Source organism: Myotis davidii, unplaced genomic scaffold (assembly GCF_000327345.1).
Source record: "Myotis davidii unplaced genomic scaffold, ASM32734v1 scaffold370, whole genome shotgun sequence".
NCBI lineage: Eukaryota > Metazoa > Chordata > Mammalia > Chiroptera > Vespertilionidae > Myotis > Myotis davidii.
In genome coordinates, this window is record NW_006288615.1 from 1109380 (window position 1) to 1116589 (window position 7210).

Genomic DNA, 7210 nt, shown 5'->3' on the forward strand with positions numbered 1-7210 from the left:
TTAGCCCTTGTCTTGCCTCCCTCCAAGAGCCCCAGATGGTCTCTGCCAGGATGTTCCTGCGGTCTTGCTCCAAACATGATCAATTATAGCCCAAAACTCTTGAAGACATTTGTCGCCCCTGAGGTTAAGGCTATGAAATCTCTTTTCTTCACTAAGGTCCCCTCTGATCCTTGAAATCCACAAAATGCTTCCTGGGGCAAAAAGCCCATTTCATTAGGCTGCCTGAGCTCCCTGGAGGTTCTCTGTGGCCACAATGACTCATTTGGCAGCCATCCACCCACAGGCCTCCATGGGTGAGGAGACCATCTGGACATCAGGTATCACATGCATGGTGCCAGACCACCTTGGCCCTAGAGGGCCTATGAGACAGGCACCAAATCCTATGGGTTACAATGTCTCCTCTGATTCCACTTGCTACTTAGCTGGTTCATTCACCAAACATTTTCTCAAGCTCCTGAGATATTCTGGACCCTATGCTAAATGAATACAACAGGGTCTCTAAGAAAGAACTCCACTGCAGGAACCTCCATACACTGACCCACAGGCCACATCTGGTGACCTGGCTGAAGGAAATCCTTAAGGAAACAGAGGAAGGTTTATTTCTAGAGGTGGTCATTGGAGTTTTACTGACAAAGTGAAAAATCTCGAAATCTCTTGTCCAATGAAAAATATATGATTAGAATTCTCAAAAGTAACTATTTGATCATTTATTATGTAGCATTTTTTCATTCATTTATTCATTCAATAAATAATCACTGAGCACCCACTCTGCCTGTCTGAAGTCCAGGCCCTGAGGAGATAGGTGTGAGCAAAGGAGAGGAGGCCCTGGCCATCCCACAGCTTATAGTTTAGGGGATGTTCATGTTTGTGTGTGTATTTGTAAATTTGGTGGTAGTTAGTGTTAGTATAAAACAAAGTAGAGAAAATGGACAGAGAGTAACAGGGGCTTCTCTTTAGTATGGGTGATGGCTGGTCTCCCTGGGAAATAAATATTTGAACACAGAATTTACTGATTATGTTTAATGAAGGGAAAATGCTTCTGAAATAATGTTAAATGTAAAAATTGGTTAAAACTGGTAATCAATAGGATTCCAGTTTTGTGTTTTGTAAAATACTAGAGGCCCTGTGCACGAAATTTGTGCATGGGTAGGGTCCCTAGACCTGGCCAGAGATCAGGGCCAATTGGAGTCTTCTGGCTGCTGGCCAGTGCCTTCCTATATTCTGCACTGCCCCCTGGAGGTCAGTGCACATCATAGTGACCAGTCATTCAGCTGTTAGGGTCAATTTGCATATTACCCTTTTATTATATAGGATTATTATATAGGATAAGCATATGAAAACTTACCGTATTTTTCCGTGTATAAGATGTTATATTTTCTAAAATCGTTAGACTGAAAATCGAGGGGCATCTTATACATGGAAGTCAGCCGATGAGGGAGTCGTGGGTGCATAGCTGCCCATACCCTGTCAAACAGGCTTCCTTCAATCACAAGCCTTATTGTTACTGCCATCAGCTGATGCCATAATTGGAGGGGGAGGATAGTCACCGCCAACTGCCCTCACTTCCCTAACTTCCCTCCCTTGCCAGTGTGGTTGCCTCTAACTGCCCTCCCCTGCAGGCCTGATTGCCCCCAACTGCCCTCGCTTTCAGGCCTGATTGCCCACAACTGCCCTCCTCTGCCAGCCATCTTGTGGCAGCCATCTTGTGTCCACATGGAGCGGCCATCAGGTGTATTGGAGTGATGGTCAATTTGCATATTACATCTTTATTATATAGGATATATATGTACACTACACATACACACACACTGAATCAAAACCTGGGAGAGCAATGGAATTACCTTGGCACACCCACCCTTTTCATCCCCCTGACTCTATACACCTTCCCAGCCACCAAGTCCATCCTTTGGTCTCCTGGCAGGCATCAGACCCTCAAGGAAGCTTGCCCCCCCCCCAATTCTCTTCACATCTGGTTCAAGTTTGACTCTTGCCCTCAGTGAACTGTGAGTCCTTGCAGCACAGTCCACACCCCCCATGGCAGAGTGCCTCCTAGAATAACTATCTTCTTTTGGGGCCCACAGGGGAGCCTAAGGCCCTCTTCTTACCATCATTCTTTAATTTAGTTAATCAATGCTTTCTGCTCAATCTTTGGACACATGCAAACTAAACCTAAATTTACAGGAAGTTTCCCAAAGCTTCTCTTCCCCTCTCTTGCCCCTCCACCCTCCATCTCACTGAGGACTTTCTGGGGTAGATTTCAAGGAAGCAACTACTGCCCCCCAGGCACAGCTCCTGCAATGTCACCTTGGCGCTTTGTACTTTGCTATTTTTATAAGAGAAAGTTGGCATTTCATTATTTTACTTTTACTTAGTATTTCCTTACAGGTGAATTGATATCTTCACAGGTGAATTCTACCAAACATTAAAGAAGAATGAGTACCTATCCTTCTCAAACTATCCAAAAAATTGAGAAGGGAGAAACACATCTATACTCATTTTATGAGGCTGGCATTACCCTAATACCAAAACCAGACACCACAAAGAAAGAGAATGACAGGCCCATATTCCTGATGAACATAGATTCCAAAACGCTCAACAAAATACTAGCACACCGAATTCCACAGTACATTAAAAGTGTAATACACCATGATCAAGTTGTATTTATACCAGGAGTGCAAGTGGTTTAACATCTGCAAAATAATAATAGTGTGATTCATCACATCAACAAAACCAAGAATAAAAATCATATGATAATCTCATATATGCAGAAAAAGCATTTGGAAAAATTCAACATCCACTCATAATAAAAATTCTCAACAAAGTGGAATAGAAGGGACATACCTCAACATAATAAGTCCAAGTCCATATATGACAAGAGTACAGCTAACATCATACTCAATGGTGAAAACCTGAAAGTTTTTCCTCTAAGATCAAGACACAACACAAAGATGCCCACTTTTACCTGTATTATTTAACATAGTACTGGAAGTCCTAGCCGCAGCAATTATACAAGAAAAAAAAATAAAAGGCATCCAAGTAGTAAAGAAAGGAATAAGACTGTCACTATTTGTGGATGACATATTGAATATAGAAATTTTTTTGCATTTGTATTTCTTCTGTAAATTGTCAATGTTCTTTCCCCACTATTCTATTGAATGTTAGGACTTTACATACTGACTTTTCTAAACTTTTATATAATAAAACTATGATCACTGCTCTAATGACATTCTGATAGGTTAGGCAATAGAAGAAGTCACAAAGGGAAAAATAAAGTATTTGTATAAAATTTAACATCTGCAACTTAGAGGAAAAACCACCTAACAGTTAAAATGCAAATACATTTAGGAAATATATTTGTTGGAAGTATTTTTTTAAGTACTTATGTATCAACTGATGATGGGAAGGGAATTTCTGGACATTTGGACAATAAACAGAAAACACATCCCAAAACTCAAGGTCCCAAAGTGCTACCCCTTTTTACAAAGGAGGAATCCGAGGACCAAGGAGCTGATGAGCCCTACATTCAACCACACAGCTGGGAAGTGACTCCAGGAAGTGACAGGACAGGACAATCACCATGATGAATCACCTCTCCTTGATGAATGAAATGAAATGTCCAAAAGAAGGGGAAGTGGCCCAATAGTAGCTTCTGCATTCCACACGGTCTATGAAACCACAAAACAGGATGCTATGAAAATGCAAAATTGTCCAGTGACTTAAAATGCCTGCATTGTTGCTGGAGTGGAAATCCCCATGGAGAAGAGCCTTGCAATTTTAGAGAAGCCAAGCAGAGTGGACTTTTATTGATGAATAGCTGGTAAAGACCCTTATTGGAAACAGAAGGACTGTCTAGCAGGCAGATAGTGGGTAGACACAAAGGATAAATGCAGGACAGATGCCCTCATCAAGGTCCCTTTGACAAATTTCAAGCTCTGGTCAAGGTCTGTATGTATGACTTTGGAGAAGGAGATCCTTTGTAAGTATACTAGTGTATCTTAAAAATATGACGCTAAAAACAGAAGGTCAGTTTCCTGAAGAACAAGGTCATTTGAACAAATGTCATGGGAATAAAATAGAACTTTCTGGCTGATAAGAAGAAAATGGGCCGAAACCGGTTTGGCTCAGTGGATAGAGCGTCGGCCTGCGGACTGAAGGGTCCCAGGTTCGATTCTGGTCAAGGGCATTACCTTGGTTGTGGGCACATCCTCAGTAGGAGGTGTGCAGGAGGCAGCTGGTCGATGTTTCTCTCTCATCGATGTTTCTAACTCTATCTCTCTCCTTTCCTCTCTGTAAAAAATCAATAAAATATATTTAAAAAAAAAGAAGAAGAAGAAGAAAATGGGCCCCTCTTTGGAGGGATTCTCTGGGACTTGCTGGATGCTTGGGAATCTACCTGCATGCACACAGCATGCCCACTTTTCATTCCCATCCAGGAAGGAGGAAACTTTCTCCTAGAAGTAAGAGCAAAGAGATGCTTTACTTTGTGGAGCAAAGGCAAGATGGAAGAGCAATGGTTTCCAGAGCTTTTATTTAGTGAGTAACTGAAAAACAAACCCACTTCCAGGGCAAGGCTCAGAGAAGACAAGTGGAGTCAAGTCCAAAAGCACATCTGGTTCCTGATTCCCCCACTCTATCTCATGTCCCCAGTTTAATCAGCCAGCCCCCAATCACCTTAAAGGAACCCCCAAACTCTGAGGCAAACCCAAAATAAGGAGCCTAGTTTCTGCCAATTTCACTTGGTCTACTTCCTTGCCATGGAGGGGTCAAAAATTAGTTATTTCAGTCTGAAAGCAACATAAACAGAAAACATATATATTTTTTAATACAAATAAATTCAATATAGAATTTATAGATTAAAATTCTGGGATTTTTGAAAAAAAAGAGATCAGGGTTATTTTCTGTCACAATTAGATTTACATGTGCAACTGAGTTGAAAAAATTCTCCACTTTGTTGAGCCTAGTCTTTGGCACTTGCAAACTCACTGCAAGTGAGATGAGACCTTTAAAATGCCCTGAGGGCCCCAGTCCCTGAAGGTGAATTGCTCAGTATTAATTTCCGTGTCAATAATTGGGCAATATCCAACTTGATGAGTAGGGTTTAAAAAGGACAGACAAGGCTGGAACAGAAATAATCGGCAATCATTTGTTTTATTACCTTCTCCCTCAAGATAGAAGCCTACCTACTTGGAGCTGACCTGAAGGCCCTGCTTATGGAGCAGGCCCAGCCTTGAGCCCACAAAAAGTGGTTTCTGGATTTTCTACTTTCTATACCCTCTGCCCACTTCCTACTCAAAGCTTTCAACACATCCCCTCCCCAACTGAAGTTTCTTGAAGACAATGGATCTGAATCAATATGCCTACTATAAGCTATTAGGACATGGCCCAAAATTTAGCCCACAGCAGGCCCAGAATAGATTTTTGTTGAATCCCTCTCCACTGAAGGTCACAGAGCCTATTATTTTTACAAGCATGCCAGGGGTTCCCAGAGTGAAGCAAGCTTGGGAAGATCTGATTTTATGCAAACACATTATTTTGGAATAATGAAAATACAGGAATTGGGTAAGGGAGTGTTGGGCTGGGAAGAGCTCACTGACACTTTTCAACCACCTAAACTGCATGAGTGAGAGAATAGGTGAACAGATTATATGGGGTAGGAGAGGCATAGAAGAGAGTCTCCTAGGATAACAAATAATGGATTCTTTTCATAAGGGGGACAAGCATAAACGGTGGAGTTTCCACCCAGAAGGACCATACCATCTAATCAAGTAAGCATCTCCAGTGGTTCTCAACCTTCCGGCCCTTTAAATACAGTTCCTCATGCTGTGACCCAACCATAAAATTATTTTCGTTGCTACTTCATAACTGTAATGTTGCTACTGTTATGAATCGTAATGTAAATATCTGATATGCAGGGTGGTCTTAGGCGACCCCTGTGAGAGGGTCATTCAACCGCCAAAGGGGTCGCAACCCACAGCAGGGGCTAGAGGAAAAGCTGTTTGTGCCTTGCAAGCAATGGATCTAGGAGTGAGTCATTCTTGGAAGAAAATAGCTGGAAATCAGTCCTGTCTGTGTTAAGTGGTGATTGTCTTCAAGGAAAGCACAATGAGGAATGGTGTAGAGATCACCACTTCCTTATGGAGATGATCCATATAGTTGTAGCTTTTCAAGAAAGGTTGATTCTGCTTAACCCTGAAAATAAGGACTGGGAAAGCACTCAACCCACTTGTACAGCAACAATGAACTTAGCCTTAGTGCTTTAGATTTACCCACTGCCTCCAAAAAAGACAATTAGCTATTTAAAACTATTTGAATTGTAATTCTTATTCTATTATGTAATTCTTTCTCATCACTAGCACCTGAGATTATCTGAGAATTAAGGTAAATTAATTTGTGACACACCTTAAAATTCATGTGAAGAACATGAGTCGTGTCCCTAGCTGCCTGATATTTTCCACTTGAATATTAGCCTGTGCTGAAAGCGTTTTGCACTTAATCCCCTGAGTTCAGAGCTAAAGCACTTACAAGTCTTCTGGAAGATGAGCTGTGCTAAAATGTTCATGTGGCAAACAAGCAAAGTTCCCTAAAGTGATCTCTCCTCATCTCTGTGCAAAACACCTGTCTTCTGGGCACTCATCTGTCCTCAGGATGGTCCATGGAGATAAGGACCCCATTAGGTATAAGGAGTTACTGTTTATTGAGTACAATGTGCCAGGAGATGTGCTGCCCTTCCTTCCAGCTACATGAAGCCATCTTCTGCTTCTCAATAGCACTGGTGTCCCTCTGACTTTGGGAAAATCATCTTCTAGTCTTCCTGTGCTCCATTTGGCTCATCTGTAGAGTAAGGGTGAAGCAGAATATTTTCTAAACACCGTTCACCTCTCAACCACAGGAAACCTACATCAGTATGAAAAACTTGACTGTCTCTCTGAGAGTACCCTCTTCATATCCACTGCCCAGGGTCAGGGGGGCAGGGGTGAGGAGCCAGGAGCAATCCAGTAGGGAAATTGAGAAGACAACAGCAAAGGCCCAACATCCCCCTTTCCCTGGGGTAGCCTCACTGCCAAGCACAAAGCTCAGAGCCAACTCTTGTTCTTTGTCTTCTGAATTGACACTCAGAAGGGAGCTTCCCTATAGCCACAACTGTTAAGAGATGTAGACACAACATCCTTGATGAAGCTTATGATATCCAGGAGTGTGAGCAATTCCTGCT